Source organism: Phyllostomus hastatus, unplaced genomic scaffold (genome assembly GCF_019186645.2).
Source record: "Phyllostomus hastatus isolate PE091 unplaced genomic scaffold, TTU_PhHast_1.1 phas_scaffold_21, whole genome shotgun sequence".
Lineage (NCBI taxonomy): Eukaryota > Metazoa > Chordata > Mammalia > Chiroptera > Phyllostomidae > Phyllostomus > Phyllostomus hastatus.
Genome location: NW_025334017.1, coordinates 11657331 through 11682668, shown reverse-complemented (window position 1 = coordinate 11682668; position 25338 = coordinate 11657331). Strand labels below are relative to the sequence as shown.

The following is a 25338-nucleotide window of genomic DNA, read 5'->3' as shown; positions in this document are numbered from 1 at the left end:
TAAATTTTATATGCACTGGGAAACCAAAAAATTCATGTGACTTTCTTTACTGAGATACTCACTTTACATTGTGGTGGTCAGGAACCAAACTGATAACTTCTATAAGATATGCTTGTTTATGTTTAAATAATCAAATGCTATCTTTGGCTGGTCTCTGTTTAAAAATTCTCAAAAGCAGTTATTCTGAAGCTTTAGTATCCATGAGTATTTTTAAAAATTTCTTTAAAAAGAGAGTCCTGAGTCCAAATATTCAAAAGCTTTGTGTTCTACTTTAGATATTTTCTTTTGCTTAGATTAAGACTTGATAAAACTACATTATTCTATATAGCTTATGTTATCTTCTAATTCAGGAGAGGTTGTGAAAAAACAGCCTTTAAAGTAATTTATATCACAATACCTCTGGCAGTATCGTAGGAAAACTTCATGTGGGCCCTGACTGGCACGGCTTGGTTGGGCTTTGTCTGCAAAGCAACAGGTAGCAAATTTGATTCCATTCAGGGCATATGCCTAGGATGCAGATTCAGTCCTCAGTCCAGGCTCATACCAGAGGCAGCTAGCTGATCCGTGTTTTTCTCTCACATTGATATTTCTCTCCCTCTTGTGTGCCCTCTATTAAAAACAAAAGCAAGAAAATCAAATTATAGATATAAGTTTGAGACATTGTACGGAGATATTAATGAACAAATACAAAGAATATGGAGTTTAGAAGAGAGTTCTAACCTAGAAATATAATTTAGGAATCATTAGCACAGAGAAAAGCATTGATTTGGTGTTCCCCTTATTTGTGCATTAATTAGTTGATTTTTCTGTGTGCCCTGACAGGGATCAAACCCACAACTGTGGCATATCAGGATGATGCTCTACCCAAATGAACTACCTGGCCAGAGCCTGTTTACTTTTAATGACACATAAGTCCAGTAAACTTGGCAGTTTATTTTTTTTTTAATAGACAATCCTTTTTTAAGACCATTTCAAAAGGAAAACTGGGGGAAAGAAATCACCTACAACATTATTAACTGGAGATAACCATTGTTAATTTTATAAAACAACAACTTTATTGAAGTATAATATAGGTACTATAAAGTCTGCCCATTTTAAATGTAATTATTTTTTACTAAATTCATTGAGTTATACAGCCACCACCATAATCCAGTTTTAGAGTATTTCCATCATCCTAGTAAGACTCCTACTGCACATTTTACAGTAAATTCTTATAGCCCATTTATAGTTACAGTTAATCTCCAGCTCTAGGCATCCAGTAATATACTTTCTATGTCTACATTTGCCTTTTTTCTGGACTTTTCATGTATGTGTAGTCATATATATGTTGCCTTTTGTGTCTGGCTTCTTTCACTTAGCATAATGTTTTTTAAGGTCCATGTGTCAGTATTTCACTTTTATTACTAAATAGTATTCCATAGGGTGGAGGTACCACATTTTGCTTATTTATTCCCACGTGAAGGACCTTTGGGCTGAATGAATAATGCTGCTATGAATATTTGTGTGTAAATGTTTATGTAGACCTAAATTTTTATCTTTTTTATATAGATGCCTAGGAATGGAATTGCTGGGTCATGTGATAAATTTGTGAATAAATTTTTAAGAAACTAAGTTGTTTTCCCAAGTGGCTGTACTATTTTATATTTGCACCAGCAATATATCAGGATTTCCCATAGATCCTTACCAGACAACATTTGTTACCGTCTTTTTTATTTTAGCCATCTTGGTTAAAATGAAGTGTTGTTTCGTTGAAACATTGTTAACTTCTTGAGGTGTTTTTTTTTACAAACTTTATTCTACACACATACACATACACGAACAGATGCATTCTTTAAAAAAGAAAAAAAAAAAAAGAGGTATTTAGCCCTGACTAATGTGGCTCAGTTGTTTGGGTGTTTTCTTGCAAAGTGAAAGGTTGCTGGTCGATTCCTAGTTACAGCACACGCCTGGATTGCAGGTTTGGTCCCCGGTCAGGGTGCATACGAGTAGCAGTTGATTGATATCTTTCTCTCCCATCGATGTTTCTCTCCTTTTTTCCCCCTCCCCTACTGTCTCTCTAAAAATAAATAAAATCTTTTAAATACTTTTGAGCTATTTAGTTTCTAAGGCAATAGTAGGAGAGAAATAGCTGACATTTATCAGTTTTTACTGTATGCTAAGTTCTGTGCCAATGAAGTACTTCATTGGCTTTATCTCAGTTAACCCTTAAAACAACCATGTGCTTAGGGTTGGCCAAAAAGTTCATTTCGTTTTTCTCATAAGATGGCTCTAGCAGTGCTTAGCTATACTTAACTTCATTTGAAACAATTTTGTTAGATTGTATTGTGACAGCTGTCAGATCAGAGTACATTAAAAAAAACTTATCAAAATTGGTGAATTTTTGTGTAGCCATTTTAATATTAAAGATGGAAGGAAATATATAATATTTTGGCAGATTATGTTTTATTATTTCAAAGAAGGTAAAATTGCAATTGAAATGCAAAAAAGATTTTTTTTAAATTTTTTAATATATTTTATTGATTATGCTATTACAATTGTCCCATTTCCCCCTTCACTCCCCTCCACCCTGTACCCCCTCTCCCACCCACGTTCCCCCCCTTTAGTTCATGTCCATGTGTCATACTTTTGAGTTCTTTAGCTTCTACATTTCCCGTACTATTCTTGCCCTCCCTCTATTTTCAACCTACATTCTATGCTACTTATTCTCTATACCTTTTCCCCTCTCTCCTCCTCCCACCCCCCTGCTGCTAGCCCTCCATGTGCCCTCCATTTCTGTGGCTCTGTTCCTGTTCTAGTAGTTTGCTTAGTTTCTTTTGGTTTTGCTTTAGGTGTGGTTGTTAATAATTGTGAGTTTGCTGTCCTTTTACTATACATGTCTTTTCTTTATCTTCTTTTCTTAGATAAGTCCCTTTAACATTTCATAAAATAAGGGCTTGGTGATGATGAACTCCTTTAACTTGACCTTATCTGAAAAGCACTTTATCTGCCCTTCCATTCTAAATGAAAGCTTTGCTGGATAGAGCAATCTGGGATGTAGGTCCTTGCCTTTCATGACTTGGAATATTTCTTTCCAGCCCCTTCTTGCCTGTAAGGTCTCCTTTGAGAAATCAGCTGACAGTCTGATGGGAACTCCTTTGTAGGTTACTATCCCCTTATCTCTTGCTGCTTCTAGGATTCTCTCCTTCGTTTTTACCTTGGCTAATGTAATTATGATGTGCCTTGGTGTGTTTCTTCTTGGGTCCAGCTTCTTTGGGGCTCTCTGAACTTCCTGGATTTCTTGGAAGACTGTTCCCTTTGCCAGATTGGGGAAGTTCTCCTTTATTATTTGTTCAAATAACTTTTCCACTTGTTGCTCCTCCCCTTCTGGTACCCCTATAATTCGGATGTTGGAACGTTTAAAGGTGTCCTGGATGCTCTTAAGTTTTTCCTCGATTTTTTGAATTCTTATTTCATCATGCTTTCCTGCTTGGTTGATTCTATCTTCCTTCTGGTTCACTGTATTGTTTTGAGACTCAGATTCCTTCCTTTCACTATTGGCTCTCCTCTGCGTATCTTCCTGCATCTCTTTTATGGTAATCTGCATCCTTTCATCTAAATTGCGCCCAAAGTCAACCAATTCCGTGAGCTTTCTGATCATCAGTGTTTTAAACTGTGCATCTGATAGATTGGCTATTTCTTGGTCACTCAAAAGGATGAGTCCTGGGGGACTGATCTGTTCTACTGGAAACATGTCTTATGTCTTTCCCTGTCTCTCCTATTTATTTATTTATTTATTTATTTCCGGTCTGGTGGCTCTTGTTATGGTGCGGGGTGGAGCCTTAGTTGTTCACCGGGGCTGGGCACCCCAGTTGCTAGATTGTGACGTTATATGTGGGGGCGGGGGCGGGATGGGGACGGGTGGGAACAATGGCGGCAGTTCGATTCTCCTGGGCTCAGACACTTCCCTGGGATCCTGGGATCCTGGGCTGCGAGCTCTGCCCTGGTTCACAGTCGCTGCCTCACTGGTTCCCCCAGCTGCTGCTTGTGTACTCAGGGATCACCGCTGCGTTCTTGCGCCCCGGATGGCTGTCGCGCCGATTTTGCGCCAAATTTCCCACGACCTCCGCGCGCTGACCCGCGCCAGCCCCGCGCCCTCCCAGCTCGTCGTCCCCTACCAGTCTGGATGTACGGGTCCACTTCAACTTCTTGGCTGTCCGACTTCCATTCATATAAATCCTCTGACAGTTCTGAGTGATATTATGTTTGTAAATTATTGTTGTTCTATTCTTGGTTGTTCGAGGAGGTACGGTGCATCCACCTATTCCTCCATCTTGCCGGAAGTCCCGAGGGATCGCAAAAAAGATTTATACAGTGTATGCAGGAGGTGCTGTGACTAAACATTTTCAAAATGGTTTACAAGGTTTCATGCTGGAGATTTCACATTGGATGATGCTCCACAGTCAGGTAGACCAGTTGAAGTTGATAACAATCAAATCAAGACATTAATTGATATCAATCCATGTTATACCACATGGGAGATAGCCGATGTATTCAAAATATCCAAATCAATAAAGTTTTTAGTGAAAATGAAAAATATGTCCTTTATTTTATGGAAAAAAGTAAATGGACTTTTTGGCCAATTCAATGTTATTTTATCTGCATTTTGCAAATAAACTGAAGCTTAGAGCTTGTGTCTGGCAGAGTTGGGTTAGAAATACCTTTTGGCTAAGTACTACCATTCCATCTGCATACTTATTCACACACAGGTGTCCAACCTATGGCCTGCAGGCCATGTGCGGCCCAGGATGGCTATGAATGCAGCTCAACAAAAAAATTGTAAATTTACTAAAAACATTTTCTTTGCTCATCAGTTTTTGTTAGTGCTTGTGTGTTTAATGTGTGGCCCAAGACAACTCCTCTTCTTCCAGCGTGACCCAGAGACGCCGAAAGGTTGGATGCCCCTGGAAGTAACAAATTACAAAAAGGGAAAGAAGAGCCTTCATAGAAAGAAAGGCACTGTTAAGGGGAAAAAGGGCAGGATCCAAAATGGTGGCAGAATAGGTGGATGTAACACACACTTCCTCCCAGGACCAAACTGGAATTACAAGTGAAATATGGAGCAATCAACCTGAATAACCAACTAAAGACTTACTAAAGAGAAGACTAGCTAAAGAGAAGTCTTACCAAAGATTTATAGAAGAAGCTACATTGAGACTGGTAGGGAGGACAGAGACACAAAAAGGGCTGGCCCTGCTTCTATGGGCAGCAGCTGACATTCTGGAGGGACATCTCAGCTGTTGGGGGTTTCCCCCTGAGGAGTGGCATCTCAAGCCCAACCTGGGCTCCCCAGCCCAGAGCACCAGAGCCAGGATAAGGTGTCCACATAATATCTAGATATGAAAGTCAACAGGGATTCTGTATCCCAGGATGAGATGAGAGCCTGCTGGAGACACAGGCTTCCTCTTAAATGGCCAAAATACAAAATCTTGTTTGCAGCCACTCACCTGTGGCTCCAGTGAAGTGGACTGTTCGTGTGAGGAGAGACTGGGGTTTGTGGCTCTGGAGAGAACATGAAGAGATAGCTGCCAGCATACCTGAACTTAATCACTCACCTGCAACAAACACACTATCTTTCTTGATTGAAGCAGTCTTTTATTGTGGCATCAGCCTAGAGGAATACAATAGCCCCACCCTGCAGAGCTTGTGCTGGGCCAAGAAGTCAGCTACCTAGGCTGGGATCTAGAGATCTGGGTAGGCTCTGGGGATGATAGTGACTAACTTGTGTGGCTTTGGGGCAGGGGCCATTTCCGCTACTTTCCTGTGAACCTGACTGGTGCCTTCCTATTATAGAAGATCTCCTAGCCCCACTCTTATTCACTGTAGTACTGGACGTCCTAGCCACAGCGACCAGACAAGAAGAAATAAAAGGCATACAATTTGTAAAGGAAGTAAAACTGTCCGTTGCAGATGACATGATACTAAATATAGAGAAACCTAAAAATTCCACCAAAAAAACTACTAAAACTGATAAACAAATTCAATAACATAGGATGCAGAATAAATATTAAGAAATCACTTGCATTTTTATACAACAGAAATGAACTATTAGAAAGGGAAACTAAAAAAAAATCCCATTTACAATTTCATAAAAAACAAACCTAGGAATAAATTTAACCAAGGATGTAAAAGACCTGTATTCAGAAAATAAGACACTGAAGAAAGAAACTGAAGATACAAATAAAGTGAAGAATATACCTTGTTCATGGATAGGTATATCCATGAATTAACATCATTAAAATGTCTATGCTACCCAAAGCAATCTATGGAGTCAGCACAATTCCTGTGAAGATACAAATGGCATATTTCACAAAACTAGAATAAATATTCCAAAAATTTATATGGAACCACAAAAGACCCCAGATGGTCATAGCAATCTTGAGGAAAAAAAACAAAGATGGAGGAATCACACTACCTGATACCAAAATATACTACAAGGCTATAGGAATCAAAACATCACGCTACTGGCATAAAAACAGACATACAGATCAGTGGAACAGAATGGAGAGCCCCATAAATAAACCCACACCTTTATGGTCAACTAATATTTGACAAAGGAGGCAAAAACATACAGTGGAGTGAAGATAGTCTTATTCAATTAATGTTGGGAAAATTGGACAGATACATACAAAAAAGAAAGAAAGGAAGGGAGGGAGGGAGGGAGGTCAGAAAGAAAAAAGAAAAGAAAAAACTAGACCACCTTCTTACACCATACACAAGAATAAATTCAAAATGGGTTAAAGACAAATGTTAGATTCAAAATCATAAAACTTCTAGAAAAAAACATAGGGAGTAAAATTTCAGACATTTCTTGTAGCAATATTTTGTTCTGATATATATCCTCAGGCAAGGGAAACAAAGGGAAAAATAAATGGGACTATAAAAATGTTTGCACAGCAAAGGAAACAGTCAGCGAAGTGAAAAGACAACTCACTGAATGGGAGAACATTTGCTAGTGATATATCTGAGAACGGGTTAATATTCAAAATTTATAAAGAACATACACAACTCAACACCAACAAAAAGAAAAGGCCAAGTGCCTGAATACACACTTCTCACAAGAGGACATACAGATGTCCAATAGACATATGGAAAGATAAAATGTTAATTAAAACCACAATAAGATATCACTTTGCATCTTTCAGAATGGCTGTCATCAATAAGTCAACAAGAAACAAATGTTGGCAAGGATGTGGAGGAAAGGGACTCCACACTGTTGGTGGAAAGCAGTATGGAGTTACCTCAAAAAATTAAAAATGGAATTGTCTTATGACCCAGTGATTCCACTTCTTAGAATATATCTGAAAAAACCCGAAACACTAACTTGAAAGAATATATTCCCCTCTATGTTCTTTGCAGCATTATTTATAATAGCCAGGATTTGGAAGCAGCTCAAGTGTCCGTCAGTAGACAAGTGGATAAAAATGCAGTGGTACATTTATATTGCCATAAAAAAAGAAGGAAGTCTTGCCTTTTGCAACAGCATAGGTGGACCTGGAGAGGTTTATTATGTTAAGTAAAATCAGTCAGAGAAAGACATGTGCTGTATGATTTCATTTATATGTAGAGTCTGATGAACAAAAAAACAAAATAGTTCCAGACCCATACATGAAGAGACTAGACTGACAGCTGTTAGAGGGGCTACAGTTGGGGTGCTGGGTGCAAAAGACAAAGAGGTAAAGAAACAACAACAACAAAAACACCTCACAGACAACAGTGTGGTGATTACCAGAGGGAAAGTGGTACAGTGGGAGGTGTAAGAGGATAAATGGAGGGATAATGGTGATAGAAGGAGACTTGACTTGGGGTGGTATACACCACAATACAGTATGCAGATAATGTATTGTAGATTTGTATACCTAAAACCTATATAATTTTATTAACCAATGTTACACCAATATATTCAATAAAAATTTTTTAAGGGCAAAATACATCAAAAAGAACCATTCAACAGCAGCACAGGAAAATACTGCTCTATACATTTCAGTGAGCCTTGAGAGTATTTATATGTTGTGTATTCATAATGGCATGCCTGAGCCCATTATGCAAAAGATCAGGCAGATTCATATGTATATTTCTAAGATTTTAAACAAAACATTTAAAGTAAGATTTTAATAATTTAAGCCATTTGGAAATGTAACTGTCTTGTCACTTTCCCATGGATTCTCAATATGCTGATTTCTATTGTACTTGAATTCCTAACCTTTCAAAAATAACTCTTGCTTTTTATATTTTCTAGCATTTTCAAATTATTTTAATTGAAATAAAAAATATCTTATTAAAATGTCATGGGAAATTCCAAATAAGACTTTGTTATCTGAAAATAGTGATTATATATCTGAGTGACTTGTTTTTAAACAAGTATATATATGTAATTATTGTGTAATGTCATAATTTTCCATTGTATAGTCTCATCATTATTTCAGTGCATTTTCTATATTTAAAATGTGTCATTTGTTTAAATGTTTTTGAGCTTGGGAACATTTAAATTTAAATTTTGCTAAACAGATTTTCTTTTATTTTTCATTAATCCCTGCAAAATTCAAGTGTTTATGTGTGTAGAATTAAAAAAAAAACTCTTTTATATTGAGCTTACTGGGTTAGAGTATTGTTTACAGCTCTTGTTCCTTAGGCAAAATTGCCATAAGTATACTCTACCTATGCTGGATACAGTGTACAGTAATGTACTGAGGAAAACAAGGTGAAGTATTTGCTATCTTTAGATGTATTGGTTTTGATCTGTTTTTTATGTAACCATTCCCTTTCATCTTTCCTTTGCAGTTTTTTTTTCTGTTTTAAAAGTAGAAAACAAACACATAAAAACTCTTATTTATAGTTAAGATAGTATTATTTTGTTTTCCATAAATTTAATTTTTCATACTTTTTCAAAATTTTAATTTTTGTTCAAATACAGTTTTCTGCCTTTTACCCCCATCCCAGCCCACCCCCCCAACCCTCCTCACCTCCCTCCCATTTCCACCCCCTCCCTTGTTATTGTCCATGTGTCCTTTATAGCAGTTCCTGAAAACCCTTCACCCTTTTCCCCTGAAATTCCCTCCCTTCTCCCCTCTGGTCACTGTCAGCCTGTTCTCAATTTCAGTGTCTGTGGTTATATTTTAGTTGTTTGTTTGTTTTGTTGATTAGGTTCCATTAAAAATGAGATCATATGGTACAAATGTCTTTCACCGCCTGGCTTATTTCGCTTAGCATAATGTTTTCCAGTTCCATCCACACTGTAGCAAAGGGTAGGAGCTCCTTCTTTCTTTCTGCTGCATAGAATTCCATTATGTAAGTGTACCATAGTTTTTTATCCATTCATTTACTGATGGGCATCTTGGTTGCTTCTAGCACTTGGCTATTGTAAATTGTGCTGCTATGAGCATTGGAGTGCATAGGTCCTTTTGGATTGGTGTTTCAGGGTTCTTAGGATATAATCCTAGCAGTGGAATTGCTGGGTCAAAAGGCAGATCCATTTTTAGTTTTCTGAGAAAATTCCATACTGTTTTCATAGTGGTTTTACCAATCTGCATTCCCACCAACAGTGTCCTAGGGTTCCCTTTTCTCCACAAACTCTACAGCACTTATTGTTTGTTGCTTTGTTTATGATGGCCATTCTGACTGGTGTGAAGTGGTATCTCATTGTGGTTTTAATTTGCATCTCTCTGATAGCTAGCAATACTGAGCATCTTTTCATGTGTCTCTGGATCCTCTTTATGTCCTCCTTGGAGAAGTGTCTGTTCAAGGCCTTTGCCCATTTTTTAATTGGGTTATTTGTCTTCTTAGAGTGGAATTGTGTGAGTTCTTTATATATTTTGGAGATTAAACCCTTGTCTGAGGTATCATTGGCAAATATGTTTTCCCATATGGTTAGTTCTCTTTTTATTTTAATACTGTTTTCTTTATTCATGCAGAAGCTTTTTATTTTGATGAGATCCCATTTGTTTATTCTTTATGTCCCTTGCTCTAGGGGATATATCAGTGAATTTTCCATACTTTTTTCCATGAGATTTGAGTATAATATGACCTATGTATTGAATAAGTTCATTTCTTTCCTTTGAATTGATAGGTGTTGAAAAGCAGTTACTAAGTAAGTTAAAAAGCATTTTATTACATCTTACTTCATCTTTCATTTTTAATTAATAATAGTGTAGTACCTGACATGGTATCTGATAAGATTGATTTGTCCTCATTGCCCCTTATTTATTTATTATAATGTTGCTTGACTCATTTTCCAAATAATTATATTACTGTCTTTTATGTTCTTTAATGCTTAATCTTAGCATCTTGTTAACATAATACTTAATCAACATTTCTTACCTTTTATTCTTATACATCAGATAAAAGTGTTAGAGTTGGGAAGAAGTTAATTATTTTGTTGGGTCCTCATACTTCTGTTCCTTAAGTGTTAATTCTTATGTGATAATTGAGAGTGTATTTAATGCAGTGACAAGGAAAAGCTTATGTGTATTTTTTAATTGGCTTATATCTTCAGAACTGAAAATGGAACCACTTGCATCTTCTAGTAATAGTGAAGAATAGAAATAAGGCATGTAGCATGTTTAACAATTAATTGTTAATAATTAAGCTTTCAAAATTTATAGATGTCCAAAGGTGGGATGTTTATAGTGAATACTAACTCTGTGTTACAATTGTTCTACTAGAAGATACAGGTAGAGAGCTTGAACTTTTTCCTGTCAAGGTCACTCTGTCACTAATGTAGTAGGGCTCAAGAATGGAGATGAGGAGTTGGTAGGCCTGGTGAGAGATGAGGACCTGACCTAAAGAAGTAGCAGGAGGAATAGAGAAATCAAACTCAAGGAGTTATAACTATTCTCATTCTTGGCTATACACCAAGATCATCTGTTGAGCATCTTAAAAATGCAACTACCGGTAGTTGCATCACATTACTGGAGTTCCTGATTTTTTAAGTCTGGGTATGGGCCTAAGCATCTTATTTTGCTTTTTAGTCTTGTATTTTATGTCTACATTAACATACAGTAAAATTGACTATTTTTTGGTGGACATTTCCATGAATTTCAACATGTTTGAAGATGTGTGACCTCTACCATAATAGGGGTAAAGAACAATTTTAGCATCTAAAAAACTTTCTCTTGATAACTCTTTATAGTCACACCTTTTTCCCCATTTCTAACCCCTGGCAGTCACTGCTTTGTTCTATGTCACCATAATTATATCTTTTTGAGAATGTCATAGACATTGAATCATATATTATGTAAGCACTTGAGCCAGGTTTCTTTCACTTGGCATGTCTTTGGGATTCATCCAAGTTGTTGCATGTATTAATCATCTGTTCCTTTTTGTTGCTGAATGACATTCCATTTTATGGAGGTACTGCAGATTATCTGTTACCTACTGAAGGACATTTGAGTTGTTTTAGTTTTTTGGCAGTATGACTAGAGCTACTGTATAGATTTTTATTTGAATTTAACTTTTCATTCTCTAGGGTAGGTAACTGAGGATTCTAAAATTTACCATATGCCGGGCATATGGTAGTATAACTATAATAAACATTCAGAGTGTCTGTACCATTTTACATTCTCACCATCAATGTCTGAAAGTTCCATTTGCTCCACATCCTTACCAACTACTGCTGGTGTCTATATCTTAACTATTTTTAAACTATTTTAATAGGTGGGTAGTAGTATCTTTGTGGTTTTCATTTGCATTTTCTTGATGACTAATGGTGTTGAATATATTTTCAGGTATTATTTGCCATGTATATATCCCATTGGTGAGGTGTCTTAAGTCATTTGCTCATTTTAAAATTTGTTTGTTTTCATACTGTTGAGTTTTAAGAATTTTAAAATGTATATATTGAATACACACACACACAAGTCCTCTGTCAGACATGTGATTTGCAAATATTTTCTGTAGCTTACCTTTTCATTTTCTTTTTAAATTTTTTATACTCACCCGAGGACATGCTTATTGATCTTAGAGAGAGGGGAAGGAGGGGTGGGCAGGGAAAGGAAAGCATTGGTAAGAGAGAAAAACATCAATTGGCTGACTTTCATACATGCCCTGACTGGAGACCAAACCCACAACCTAGGTATATCCCCTGACTGGGAATTGAACCCTCAACCTTTTCATTTGCAGAGCAGTGCCCAGCCAACTGAGCCATACCAGCCAGGGCTCTTTTCATTATCTTAACAGTGCCTTTTCCAGAACAGAAGTTTTTAATCTTGATACAATCCAATTTATTAACTTTTTTTTTAATGTCCTTTTTTTCATTGAATTGCCTTTGTACCTTCGTAAAAAATCAGTGGGTTATATTCCTATGGTCTGTATGTGGACTCTGTTTTGTTAGTGGTTTCTGTGTCTATTCCTTCTCCAATACCACATTGTTTTAATTATTAACTTTAAAGTTAAAATGGAATATGGTGTTTCCTCCCACTTTATTCTTTATCATAATTATTTTGTCTATTCTAGTTACATTGCTTTTCCTTGTAAATTTTAGAATCCCCCTTATTTACATACAGAAAATTCTGCTTGAATTGTGATTGGCAGTCAGTTAAATTTGGAGATAAATTTCAGGAGAATTGACATCTTTATTGTATTGAGTCTTCTAATTAATGAATATGATATGTCTCTCCTGTTCTTTAGTTCTTTGATTTCTTTCAGTATACATCCTGTATATGTTTTGTTAGGTTTATATGTAAGAATTTCATTTGGAGGGGAATGATTATGAAAGTATTGTTTTCTTTGAAGTTTTGCTTTCCAGTTATTTATTGATACTATATAGAAATTTCATCGATTTTTGTGTGTGTATATGTTAAAACTTTGTTAAATGCACTTACAAGTTCTGAGAGTTTTTCTTATAGATTTCATGGGAAGTTTTTACTTAGACAGTCATGTCATCTGTAAATAAGAACAGTTTTCTTTCTTTCTTTCTAATCTACATGCCTCATTTCTTTTTCTTGCCTGTTTCACTGGCTGGGACATTCAATGCAAAGTTTAATAGAAATGGTGTAAGTAGATACTTGTGCCATGTCCCTGATCTTGGGGAAAATCATTCGTTTTTTTACTGTTAGGGTTGATGTTAACTCATTGGTTTTGTAGCTAATCTTTGGTGTTATCTTAAAGGATTTGTAGCTACTCCTAAAAGTTGAGAAAGTCCCTTTCTATTGCTAGGTTTCTGAGAGTTTTTATCATGAATGAATATTGAATTTCGTTAGATGCATTTTCTTCTGCATCAGTTGATACTATCATGTGATTTTTTTTCTCCCTTAGCCTGTTTACGTGGTGGATTACATTGGTGGGTTGTTTTTTTTTAATATTGAATTAGCCTTGTATCCTTGGAATATGATTATTTTTAGAGGTTGCTGGATTCTATTTGCTAATGTTTTGTTGAGGATTTTTACATTCATATTCATAAGTGATATTCATCTGTATTTTCTTTTCCTATACTGCCTTTGTTCATGCAATACATTTCTGATACTTAACTACCTGGGGTCAACTCAAATTTGACAAGTTTAGGGCATAGTCTTCCATAAAAGTTTGCTCACTTTAGACACCAGCCCCAAGCTCCAGAGTCTCCAGGCCACCCACACTTCTAACCAACTTGTTGTAAATCCAGGGTTCTCACTATCCCCTGCGGTTTGTTAGAATAACTAAAAGAACTCAGGAAAGTGCTATACTTGGCATTACAGCTTTATTATAAAGAATACAAATCAGGACCATCTAAGAGACCCATAGGGCAAAGTCTGGGAGAGCTCAAATGCAAAGCTTTCTTGCCAAAGGATACATCACTCTCCCTCCAGATCATCATACTCGTATATCACCAACCAGGTAAGCTTACCGCAGCTTTGAATGTCCAGTTTTTGTTGCAGTTCCATTACATAGGCATGATTGATTGAATCATTGGCCTGAAATACAACACAGGGCCCTGACTTACAGTGCAGTTCTTGCCATGTTTCCATCACTGCTCCTTCTTTATATCTTATATTGAGCAGAATTTGTGAAATGTCTGATTGTTTAATTACCAAGAATGTTAACACTTAGAGTAAGTGTTATTGTTGATTTTCACTGTAGTCACTGCAAGTTGTTAATAGTGAATAGCCACTGCATTCTTTTGTATCTAAATATTAAGTTCTGTTAAAAGATCATTTTCACAATCCATGATTTTTGTAGATGCTCATTCACTTAGTGAGGTTGTTAAAATTTGGTTTTCCTATATTTAATACTTTAGTGTCATTAGACTGGCACTTGATCCGAATCCAGTGAAGGTTTTTATTTTGTATTTTATACATAAAGTCTGGAATGGAAGGTAAATTCCTTTCTAAAGTTTGCAATTACAGTTGATATTCAGCATTATTTTGTATTAGTTTCAGTTGTACAACATAGTAGTTCAACAATTATAATTTACGATGAGACCCCTCTGATAACTATTACCTACTTGGTACCATACACAGTTATTACAGTATTATTGACTATATTATCTATGCTGTACTTTATATCCCTATGACTGTTTTATAACTACCAATGTATACTTAATCCCTTCATCTTTTTCACCTATCTACCTCCACCTTCTAGTCTGTCAATAATCAGTTTGTTCTCTATATCTATGAGTCTGTCTGTTTTGTTTATTTTGTTGTTTAGATTCCACATATAAGTGAAATCATGTGGTATTTGTCTTTCTCTATCTGACTTAGTTCACTTAGCATAATAACCCTCTAGGTCCATCCATATTGTCACAAATGATAAAAATTCATTCTATTTTATGGTCAAGTGATATTCCATTGTGTGTGTATATTATATATATTGCATCTTCTTTATACAGTCATCTATTGATGAACACTTAGGTGGTTGCTTCTATATCTTGGCTATTGTAAACAGTGCTGCAGTAAATATAGGGATGCATATATCTTTTTGAACTGTTTTGCATTTCTTTGGATGTGCATGTGTATGTCTATGTATGTATATACACCTATATATGCATGTACATATACATGTGTATATATGTATATGGTCTGTCCAGGAAAAGTCCAGCCATTGTTAATATAACGAGAATGGTGTGTGTGACATCGATGTAACCTGGCAGCCAAGGAGAGTGGACTGGAATGCGCATGCGTGAACAATGACAACTTCACTGTACTAGTCATTGGGGGTGGTACATGCCCTTGAATGAGCATGTGTACTGTGTGGCTGTCACATTCAAAATGACTGAGCCAGTAGAGCAACAAATCTGCACCAAATTTTGCATTAAGCTTGAACATTCCTCCACGGAAACTGTTTGGATTATTCAGAAGGCTGCAGCTGTGTACAACTGGTGATTGGCTGCTTCATCATGACAATGCACCTGCTCATGCCTCAGGTTTAATGCAGAGTTTTTTTGGTGAAACAACTAATCATCCAGGTGACTCAGACCCCCTACAGCCCACATTCTGGCTTTTCCAAAGCTAAAATCACCTTCAAAAGGGGAAGAGATTTCAGACCATCGATGAGGTTCAAGAAAATATGATGGGGCAGATCGTGGCAATTGGGAGAACTGTGTGAGGTCCCAAGGTATCTGCTTTGAAGGGGACTGAGGCGTCATTGTCCCATGTACACTCTTTCTTGTATCCTGTATCTTCTTCAATAAATGTCTCTATTTTTCTTTTCTTTTTTTTTATATTTTATTTATTTATTTTTAGAGAGGGAAGGGAGGGAGATAGAGAGAGAGAGAGAGAGAAACATCAATGTGCGGTTGCTGGGGGTTATGGCCTGCAACCCAGGAATGTACCCTGGCTGGGAATCGAACCTGGGACACTTCTATTTTTCATATTACATGGCTGGATACCTTCTGGACAGACATCTTATACCCAGAAGTGAAATTGCCGGGTCATAAGGTAGTTCTATTTTTAAATTTTGTGGAACCTCCATGCTGTTATCCATAATGGCTGACCTGTTTGTATTTCTACCAACAGTGCACCAGGGTTCCCTTTTCTCTGTATCTTTGCTAACACTTGTTTATTGATTTATTGGTGATAGCCATTCTGACAGGTGTGGGGTGGCATCTCATTGTGATTTTAATTTGCATTTCTCTGACGATTAGTGATGTTGAACATCTTTTCCTATATCTGTTGGCCATCTGTATATCCTCTTTGGAGAATGTGAGATTCTTTCCCCATTTTTTAATTAGGTTTGTTTGTGTTTTTGGTGTTGATACATCCCTTATGGGATATGTCATTGGTGAGTATCTTCTCCCAGTCAGTAAGTTGTCTTTTCATTTTGTTGATGGTTTCCTTTGCTGTGCCAAAACTTTTAGTTTGATATAGTCCCATTGTTCATTTTTTTGTTGTACTTCCCTTGCCTGAGGACATCTATCAGAAATAAATACTGCTAAGAGAATTGTTGGAGAGTTTACTGTCTGTGTTTTCTTCTGGGTTTTTATGGTTTCAAATCTTACATTTAAGTCTTTAATCCATTTTGAATTTATTCTTGTGTATGGTGTAAGTATGCAGTCTAGTGTCATTTATTTTGCATGCATCTGTATAGTTTTCCCAACAGCGTTTAATAAAGAGACTGCTTTTACCCCATTTTATGTACTTTCATCCTTTGTCATATATTAATTGTTCATGTAGTCATGGATTTATTTCTGGACTCTCTCTTCTGTCGCATTTATCTGTGTCTCTTTATGCCAGTACCATGCTGTTTTGGTTATTATAGCTTTGTAGTATAGTTTGATATTAGGTAGCGTGAGACTTACAACTTTGTTCTTTTTTCTCAAGATTGCTTTGGCTATTCAGAGGTCTTTTGTGGTTCCATACAACTCTTTTAATTGTTATCATTTGGTTAAAAATTTCATTGGTATTTTGATAGGCACTGCATTAAATCTATAGATTACTTTGGGTAGTATGGGCATTTTAATTTTGTTAATTTTTTTGTATCCATGAACACACTATGTATTTCCATTTATTTGTATCTTCTTCAGTTTCTTTCTTCAATGTCTTATAATTTTCTGAGTACAGGTCTTCTACTTCCTTGATTAAATTTATTCCTAGGGGTTATTTTGATGCAGTTGTAAATGGGATTGTTAATTTCTTTTCCTGATAACACATTGTGTGTTAAGGTACAATCAATTTCTGAATATTTATTTTGTTTCCTTCTATGTTACCTAAATCATTTTATCAGTTCTACTAGTCTTTTTGTAGAATCTTTAGGATTATTTCTATAAATTCAGTATCATGTCATCTGCAAATGACAGTTTTACTTCCTCTTTCAACAATTCAGATACTTTTTTCCCTTTCTGATTGCTGTGACTAGGATTCTGATACTATGTTGAATAAAAGTGGTAAAAGTAGACATCCTTGTCTTGTTTCTGATATTAAGGAGAACGCTTTTAGGTTTTTTATGTTGAATATGATGTTAGCTGTGGGTTTGTCATATATAGACTTTATTAAGTATTTTAAGCTATGTTTCCCCATTCGTGCTTTGCTGAGAGTTTTTATAATAAATGGTGCTCAATTTTGTGAAATGGTTTATCTGTATTTATTGATATGACCATACAATTTTTATCGTTTATTTTGTTTACATGGTGTACCACATTGATTGATTTGTGGATATTGTACCAACCTTACATTCCAGGAATAAATTCCACTTGATCATGACGTGATTTTAAAAAATATATTGCTGAATTTGGTTTGCTGATACTTTGTTGAGGTTCTTTTTATCTGTATTCATCAAATATATTGGTCCATAATACTCTTCCTTCCTTCCCTTTTTTTTTGTAATTTTTTTTGTCTGCTTTTGGAATCAGAATAATGCTGGCCTGAATTTTTTGGACTAGTTTGAGAAGGATAGGTGTTACTTCTTTGAATGTTTGGTGACATTATCTGATCCAGGACTTTCATTTGTTGGGAATCTTCTGTTTACTGATTCAATTTTGTTGGTTGTAATCAGTCTGTTCAGATTCTCTGTTTCTTCTTTACTCGGTTCTGGAAAGTTGTATGTTTCTAGAAATTAATCCATTTCTTCCTGATGTTCAGTTTGTTGGCATACAACTGACTGTGGTATTTTCTTATATTCCTTTGTATTCCTGTGGAGTCAGTTATTACTTTTCCTATTTGATTTCCAACTTTATTTATTTGAGTCCTGTCTCTCTTTTCTTGGTGAGGCTGGTTAAAAGTTTTTTAATCTTTGTATTTTTAAAGAATCAGCTCTGGGTTTCGTTCATCTTTGGAAATTTTCTTTAGACTATTTTATTTCCACTCTTACCACTATTATTTCCTTCCTCTTAATTTGGGCTTTGTTTGCTGGTTGTTGTTGTTTTTTTCCTCCTACTTATTTAGATATAAGGTTCGACTTAATTGAAATTTTTCGTGTATTGAAGTGAGGTAGGCCTGTATTGGTAAGAATATCCCTCTTTGGAGTGCTTCGCTGTGTCCCATTGATTTTTGATGGTTGTGTTTTCATTTTCATTTGTCTCAAGGAATCTTTTGATTTCTGTCTTGATTTCACTGTCAGCCCATTTATTGTTTAGGAACATGTTGTTTAGCCTTCATTTGTTTGTGTGTTTTTTAGGGGGGGTATTTTTGTAACTTATTTCAAGTTTTATATTATGGTCAGGGAAGATGCTTTTAATATGGTTTCAGTCTTAAATTCATTGAGACTTGTTTTGTGACCTCACATGTGGTCTGTCTTGGAAAGTATGTCTTTTGAACTTGAAAAGAATGTATATTCTGCTGCTTTGGGATGAAATATTCTAAAAGTATAATTTAAATCCACCTGGTCCAATTTTTCAAGTAAGGTTGATGATGTTTCCCTGTTGATTTTTCTCTTTGGAAAATCTATCCATTAATATTGATAGGATGTTAAAGTTCCCTACTATGACTGTATTACTGTTGACCTTTCCCTTTATGTTCATCAATATTTGTTTTATATATTTAGGTGCTCCTATGTTGGGTTCATAAATGTTTACATGGGTTATATCCTCTTGCTGGATCAGTCCCTTTATTATTAGGTAATATCCTTCTTTGTCTGTTACTGTAGCCTTTGTTTTTAAAGTCTTTTTTTGTCAGTATAATTATTGCTACCCCTGCTTTTTTGTGTTCATTTGCATCAAATATTCAGTCCTTTACTTTTATTCTGTGTGCGTCTTTTCATCTGCTTGTTTTTTAAAGACATATTTTCTTGATTATGCTACTACGGTTGTTCCAGTTTCTGCCCTTTATTCCCCTCCACCCTGCACGCCTCCTCCTACCCTCATCCCTCCCCCTTAGTTCATGTCCTTGGGTCATACCTGTAATTCTTTGGCTTCTACATTTCCTATACTGTTCTTAACCTCCCCATGTCTATTTTCTAACTTACCATTTATGCTACTTATTCCCTGTACCTTTTCCTTCACTACCCACTCTCCCTCCCCGCTGATAACCATCCATGTGATCTCCATTTCTGTACTTCTGTTCCTGTTCTAGTTGTTTGCTTAGTTTGTTTTTGTTTTCATATATTTTTTTAGGTTCAGTTGTTGATAGTTGTGAGTTTGTTGTCACTTTACTGTTGATATTTTTTATCTTTTTCTTAGATAAATTCCCTTTAACATTTCATATAATAAGGGGCTGGTGATGATAAACTCCTTTAACTTGACCTTATCTGGGAAGCATCATCTGCCCTTGCATTCTATGATAGCTTTGCTGGATAGAGTAATCTTGGATGTAGGTCCTTGCCATTCATGACTTGGAATACTTCCTTTCAGCCCCTTCTTGCCCACAAGGTCTCTTTTGAGAAATCAACTGACAGTCTTATGGGAACTCCTTTGTAGGTAACTATCTCCTTTACTGCTTTTAAGATTCCTCTTACTGCTTTTAAGATTCTCTCCTTCTCTTTAATCTTCAGTAATGTAATTATGGTGTGCCTTGCTGTGTGCTTCCTGGGTTCCAACTTCTTTGGAACTCTCTGGGCTTCCCGGACTTCCTTGGAAGTCTATTTCCTTTGTCATATTAAGGAAGTTCTCCTTCACTACTTTTTCAAATAAGTTTTTGATTTCTTGCTCTTCCTCTTCTCCTTCTGACACCCCTATGATTCAGATGTTGGAACATTTAAAGTTGTCCCTGAGGTTCCTAAGTCTCTCCTCATTTCTTTGAATTCTTGTTTCTTTATTCTGTTCTGGTCAAATGTTTATTTCTTCCTTCTGGTCCAAACCATTGATTTGAGTCCCAGTTTCCTTCCCATTACTGTTGGTTCAACCCTGTACATTCTCCTTTATTTCACTTTTCATAGCCTTTACTTTTTCCTCTGTTTTGCAACGATACTGAACCAATTCTGTGAGCATCCTGATTACTAGTGTTTTGAACTGTGCGTCTGATAGGTTGGCTACCTCTTCGTTGCTTAGTTGTGTATTTTCTGGAGCTTGTATCTGTTCTTTCATTTGGGCCTTTTTGGTCTTGGCAAGCCTATTATGTAGTAAGGGGCAGAGCCTTAGGTATTGGCCAGGGTGGTACAACCCAGGTCGCTGCATTGTGGCACTGTATGTTGGGGAGGGTTCTGAGAGGAACAGTGCCACTTGTTCAGTCCTCTGCTGGCTTTCAGGCACTTCCTCTGCTACCCACAAGCAAATTGGGCCCTTCTAGTGCTGATTCCCAGGTGGGTGGGTGGGTGGGTTTGTGTTCATTCTAGGACTCTGGATCTCTCCAGTGGAACTCTTCTATGAGGCTGGGAGTTTTTGCCTGCCACCTCAACCCCCACAAGTCTTTTCAGTCAGAGGTTTTGAGGCTTTATTTCCCCACACTGGAACTCTGGGTTACACAGTCTGTCTCACTCCCCAGTTGTTCCTCCCGGTTTATCTGCACACAAATGTGGGACCGCCTGATCTGCCAGCCGCTGCTTCACGCAATCCACTAGCTGCCACCTTGCCCACCCTGATACTTCAGTTGCTACCTTGCTGCTAGTCCTCTCTGCCTGGATACCCATCTTTTCCCCTCCTGCTGCTCTAGATAAATGTTTCTTCTTGAATTCCTTGGTTATCAGATTTCCATATGGTTCGATTCTGTCAGTTCTGGTTGTTTTTTGTTTTTAAATTTGTTGTCCTCCTTTTGGTTGTGTGAGGAAGCACAGTGTACCTACCTGTGCCTCCATCTTGGCCGAAAATCTCAATAGGTTTTTTTGTAGACAGTGTATATCTGGTGTTATTATCCATTCAGCTACCCTGTCTTTGATGGGAGCATTTAATTCATTTACATGTAGTTATTTTCATTTTATTATTCATATTTGTTTTTTTCTTCCTAAAGAAGTTCTTTTTACATCTCTGTAATCCTGGTTTGTTGGTAATTAACTGCTTTAGCTTTTTCTTGCCTAGGAAGCTCTTTATTTTCTCTTCAGTTTTAAATGATAGCTTTCCTGGGTAGAGTACTAATGAATTGAATATTTGTCATGTCAGTCCCTTCTGGCCTGAAAAATTTCTTCTGAGAAATCAGGTGACAGTTTTTGTGGGAGCTGTCATGTAGGTAACTTTTTATCTTGCTGCCTTCAAGATTTTCTTTGGTTTTAATCTTTCCCATTTTAGTTATGATGTCTGTGTGGGCCTCTTTGACTTCTTGTTTAAGACTCCCTGCACTTCCTAGACTTCTGTTTTTGTTTTTTTTCCCCTTCACCAGGTTAGGGAAGTTTTTAGCCATTATTTTTTCAAATAGGTTCTCAATCCCTTGCTCTCTTTTTTGGTACCCCTATGGTGCGGATATTGTTACACTTGATGTTGTCCCAGGGGTTCCTTAAACTATTTTCATCTGTAAAACCCTTTTTCCTTTTTCTGCTTTGATTGGTTGTTTTCTGCTACTATGTCTTGCAAATTACTGATTCAGTCCTTTATTTCTCTAATCTGCCATTGTTTCCTTTTAGTGTGTTTTTTCATTTCTGTTACTGTATTCATTGCTAACTAGTCCTTTTTTATGCTTGCTATCTCTGTTGAAGTTCTCACTCAGTTCCTTGAATCCACACAACTCAGTTTCTCCCTGTATGCCTCCAGCCCCCTCCTCCAACTTGACCTGAAGTCTTTGAAAGATTTTTTTTTTAAAAGGTGGACACAATACAGGCCCAGGCTGGTTGCTGCCAACAGAGCCTCAGGCCTTGGGAGTTGGGTAGGACAGGCCCTCTGAGTCCTCAGGCTGAAGCTAGTAGAGTTCACCAGGCTAATGCCATGTAGGGGAAGGGTCCAAACCAGGAAAGGTGGTAGCTGCAGGCCCTTTGGGAAGAGGACTCAACAGAGGAATGTTGGCAGTTATTTTTCCAGCCTTAGCTCTGACGCCACATAGCTCAGTCTCTCCCTTTATGACTCTGGCACCCTCTGCTGTAATCCAGGGTGAGTGCCTGTGGGCAAGAATTTGTATGTTGTCCCTTTAAGAGGGTGCCTGGGTTTCTAGTAGCCTTTTCTCTCACCCTGCGGGATAGAATCCCTGCTGATTTTATCACCGAAAGGTGGGCTCCTCTTCCCAATATTGCTGTTCCCGGCTGGGGAGCAGGTATGGGGCTGATATTCCTCTCTCCTCAGGGATCACCTTTGCAGCTGAAATATCGTTCTAGATTCTCACTGACACATGTGGGTGTGGGGCCAGCCTGTTTCACGTCTCTGCCCCTCCTAACCAGTCTCAACCTAGCTTCTTCTGTATAGCCTTCATTTCTGTTCAGCTAGTGTTCAGATGGTTAAAACAGGTTGATTTTTCTATTTAGTTGTAATTTTGATGGGGTCATGGGAGGACATGAGTGCAGCTTCCACCTACACTGCCATCTTGACTGGAACCCTCTGGTATTTTGTTTTAAATTACTTTCTATTTCAATAGAAATCATTTTTTATATATGATTTAGTCATAATTTTGCACACTAATTTTGCATAGAACCTGCAGATTCTGAGGCTAAGTATATTATGGGAGGATTGGTTTCGGGAACAAGTTCTAGCTGCATTTTATTAAGCATGATACCTCTTAACCATCTGGTTTCCTTATCGAAATTCTAAGAACATTAGAAAAACTTCATTTTCCTGGCAGTGCTTTCATGCTTCTCAGATCTCTCTCCCATTTCCGAGGGAGTTACTTCAAACCTCCTGAAGCCGCCTCAACTCTTTCTGTTCCAGTTATCTGTTTCTGTGTAGTAAACCATGTAAGAGTTAGTGGTGTAACATAGTGATCATTTTGTTATGATCACAGATTATCTGTGTGTCAGGAATTCAGATGGGACATGTTGTTGTTTCAGTGTCTGGGGCCTCAGCTGGGAAGACTTGGATGACGGGGAGATGTGAATGTCTGGGAACTGGAATCTTCTGGAGGTTTCTTCACTCACATGTCTGATGCCCAGGCTATGGTGACTTGAAAACGGGGCTCAGCTGGGATTATTGAGTGAATCACTTACATGTGGTCTTCATGTTGCTTGGAGCTTCTCGTATCATGGCCATTGGGTTACAAGAGTGGGTGTCTGGAGACCTAATATTCCAAAGAAATCAGGCAGGAACTGCTTGGCCTTTTCTGACATAATCTTGGCAGTTGTCCACAGTCACTTTCACTGCATTCTGTTGGATATAATGGATTTCTAAGGACAGTCTAGATTCACGGGTAGGGGAATTAGTCTCTGCCTCATGGTGGAGGCAAGGGCACTTGCCTAAAGGCAAATGGAATGGAGATAATATAGTGACCATTTTGTAAATATGGCCTTCCACTCTATCTCTTGATCTTCAAATAATGAAAGGTGATTCTAAAGTCACTTGATTAGATTTGAAAAAATAAACCCAGCAGAATATATACATCCAACGGAATGTTATTCTTCAAAGTAATCCCTTACTTGTACGTTTATGTAATATTTTATAAATTTTTTAAAAAATTGCTTTCATGTATATTGCCATAGTTGATCCAAATCACTGTTCTTAATTGATCCTATATCATCTCTATAGTTTGGGTTATACGCTTCTTTGGGAATCTAATGAGAGTTATGTGCTCTTTTTCTAGAACAGTGCTTGTACACACACAACATGAGGTGCTTCACAGAAGCACTGACGTGAAGAACTTTCGTAGTCACCTACCATTCTTGGTTCCATGCCACTTGTGATTAATTGGTAGTTAGAATCAGATTCCCTTTCTAGAGATTTTTCCTTCTGTGAGGTGATTCATTTAAAAAAGGAAGTGAGCAGGAAAGAACTACAAATAGTGAATTCTACAAATATTTTGAATACGGGAAGTATTATGATAATTGATACATAACTTCCCAAGTTACTGCTTTGAAGGATATAACACTTGGGATATGTAAGTTCTAATGTGTTTGTTAAAAACTATTCATTTGACTTCAAGGTCTTTCATTAGATTACCAGTTTAGTTTGCATTGAGTAAATGCTGTTGCTCTGCAAATTTTACTATAATATAAAACAAAATGATGGCGTGAAAGATAGATAAATCATTCATAGTGTATAGATAATAGAATTTGTTGAATTCAAATAAGTATTATTTTGAAGTTTATCTTTGTACTATCAGTGGGGAAAAACAAAGCTGCTAAGCATTTGATAGTAAAAATAAAGAGAGGGAATATTTAATGTACCTAGGAAATCAGGTATATAACTTACGTATAATCAATTATGTTTTAATCATTCCTTTGTTCATTAAACAAGGCCTTTGCTTTATCAACTGTGTCAACTTAGTTCCAGTCATTTAATGTACCTGAAAGGAATAAAACATGTTTATTTCAAAATATCTTAAAATCTATATTCACAGTGACCAATTTTATCCAATTTTAACCTTTTCTTCTCTATATAATGTAGTGGTTGAGTTCCTGGGGTTTTAACAAATATTTGTAAAGTTGGTTCTGAAGGGATAGAGTTCATTGCTAGAAGGAATACTTCCTGAAAGAATTCCAGTAAAATTTTTTAAAGGGCTATGACTACACAGTTTAAAAAGCCTAAATATCCCTCAACAAACAATTGCAGCGTCCAGTTTTATCTTTTTTCACTTCGAGAGTGAAGTGATAAGATATGGTTTTTCTTATCACATTCGGTGTTGTATATGTGCATTGTCTGGTATTTCCAGAGCAATGCTCAAAAATAGTTTACTGCTTGTGGTTATCTTGTCAGGATTCTGACTTCAACAGGAAAATATTTCACAATGAAGCGAAATTTTGTGGTTTTTGGGTTGAGAATTAATTAGTTTACTTCTTGATTGTATTGTTGAAGGCCAACCTTAAGCACACTGTTTCCAAGCTCTAATTTATTAAAATAGAGAGTTAGTTTTCCCAAAGACTGTGTTACTGGACATTCATTATATTTTGAGAAAATTGAAAAGGAATTCCCTTTCAGCATAAACTCAAATACTACTCTAAGAAGTCTTAGAGGTACAATAA

At 36.7% G+C, this 25338-nt stretch overlaps 1 protein-coding gene across 2 annotated transcripts in view; it reads left to right on the top strand.

Annotated features, from left to right (window-relative positions):
• The window catches only part of ARFGEF1 (ADP ribosylation factor guanine nucleotide exchange factor 1), a 111709-nt gene that overhangs the window by 7487 nt on the left and 78884 nt on the right, over positions 1 to 25338 (top strand). The gene's annotated exons all lie outside the window — the stretch shown is intronic.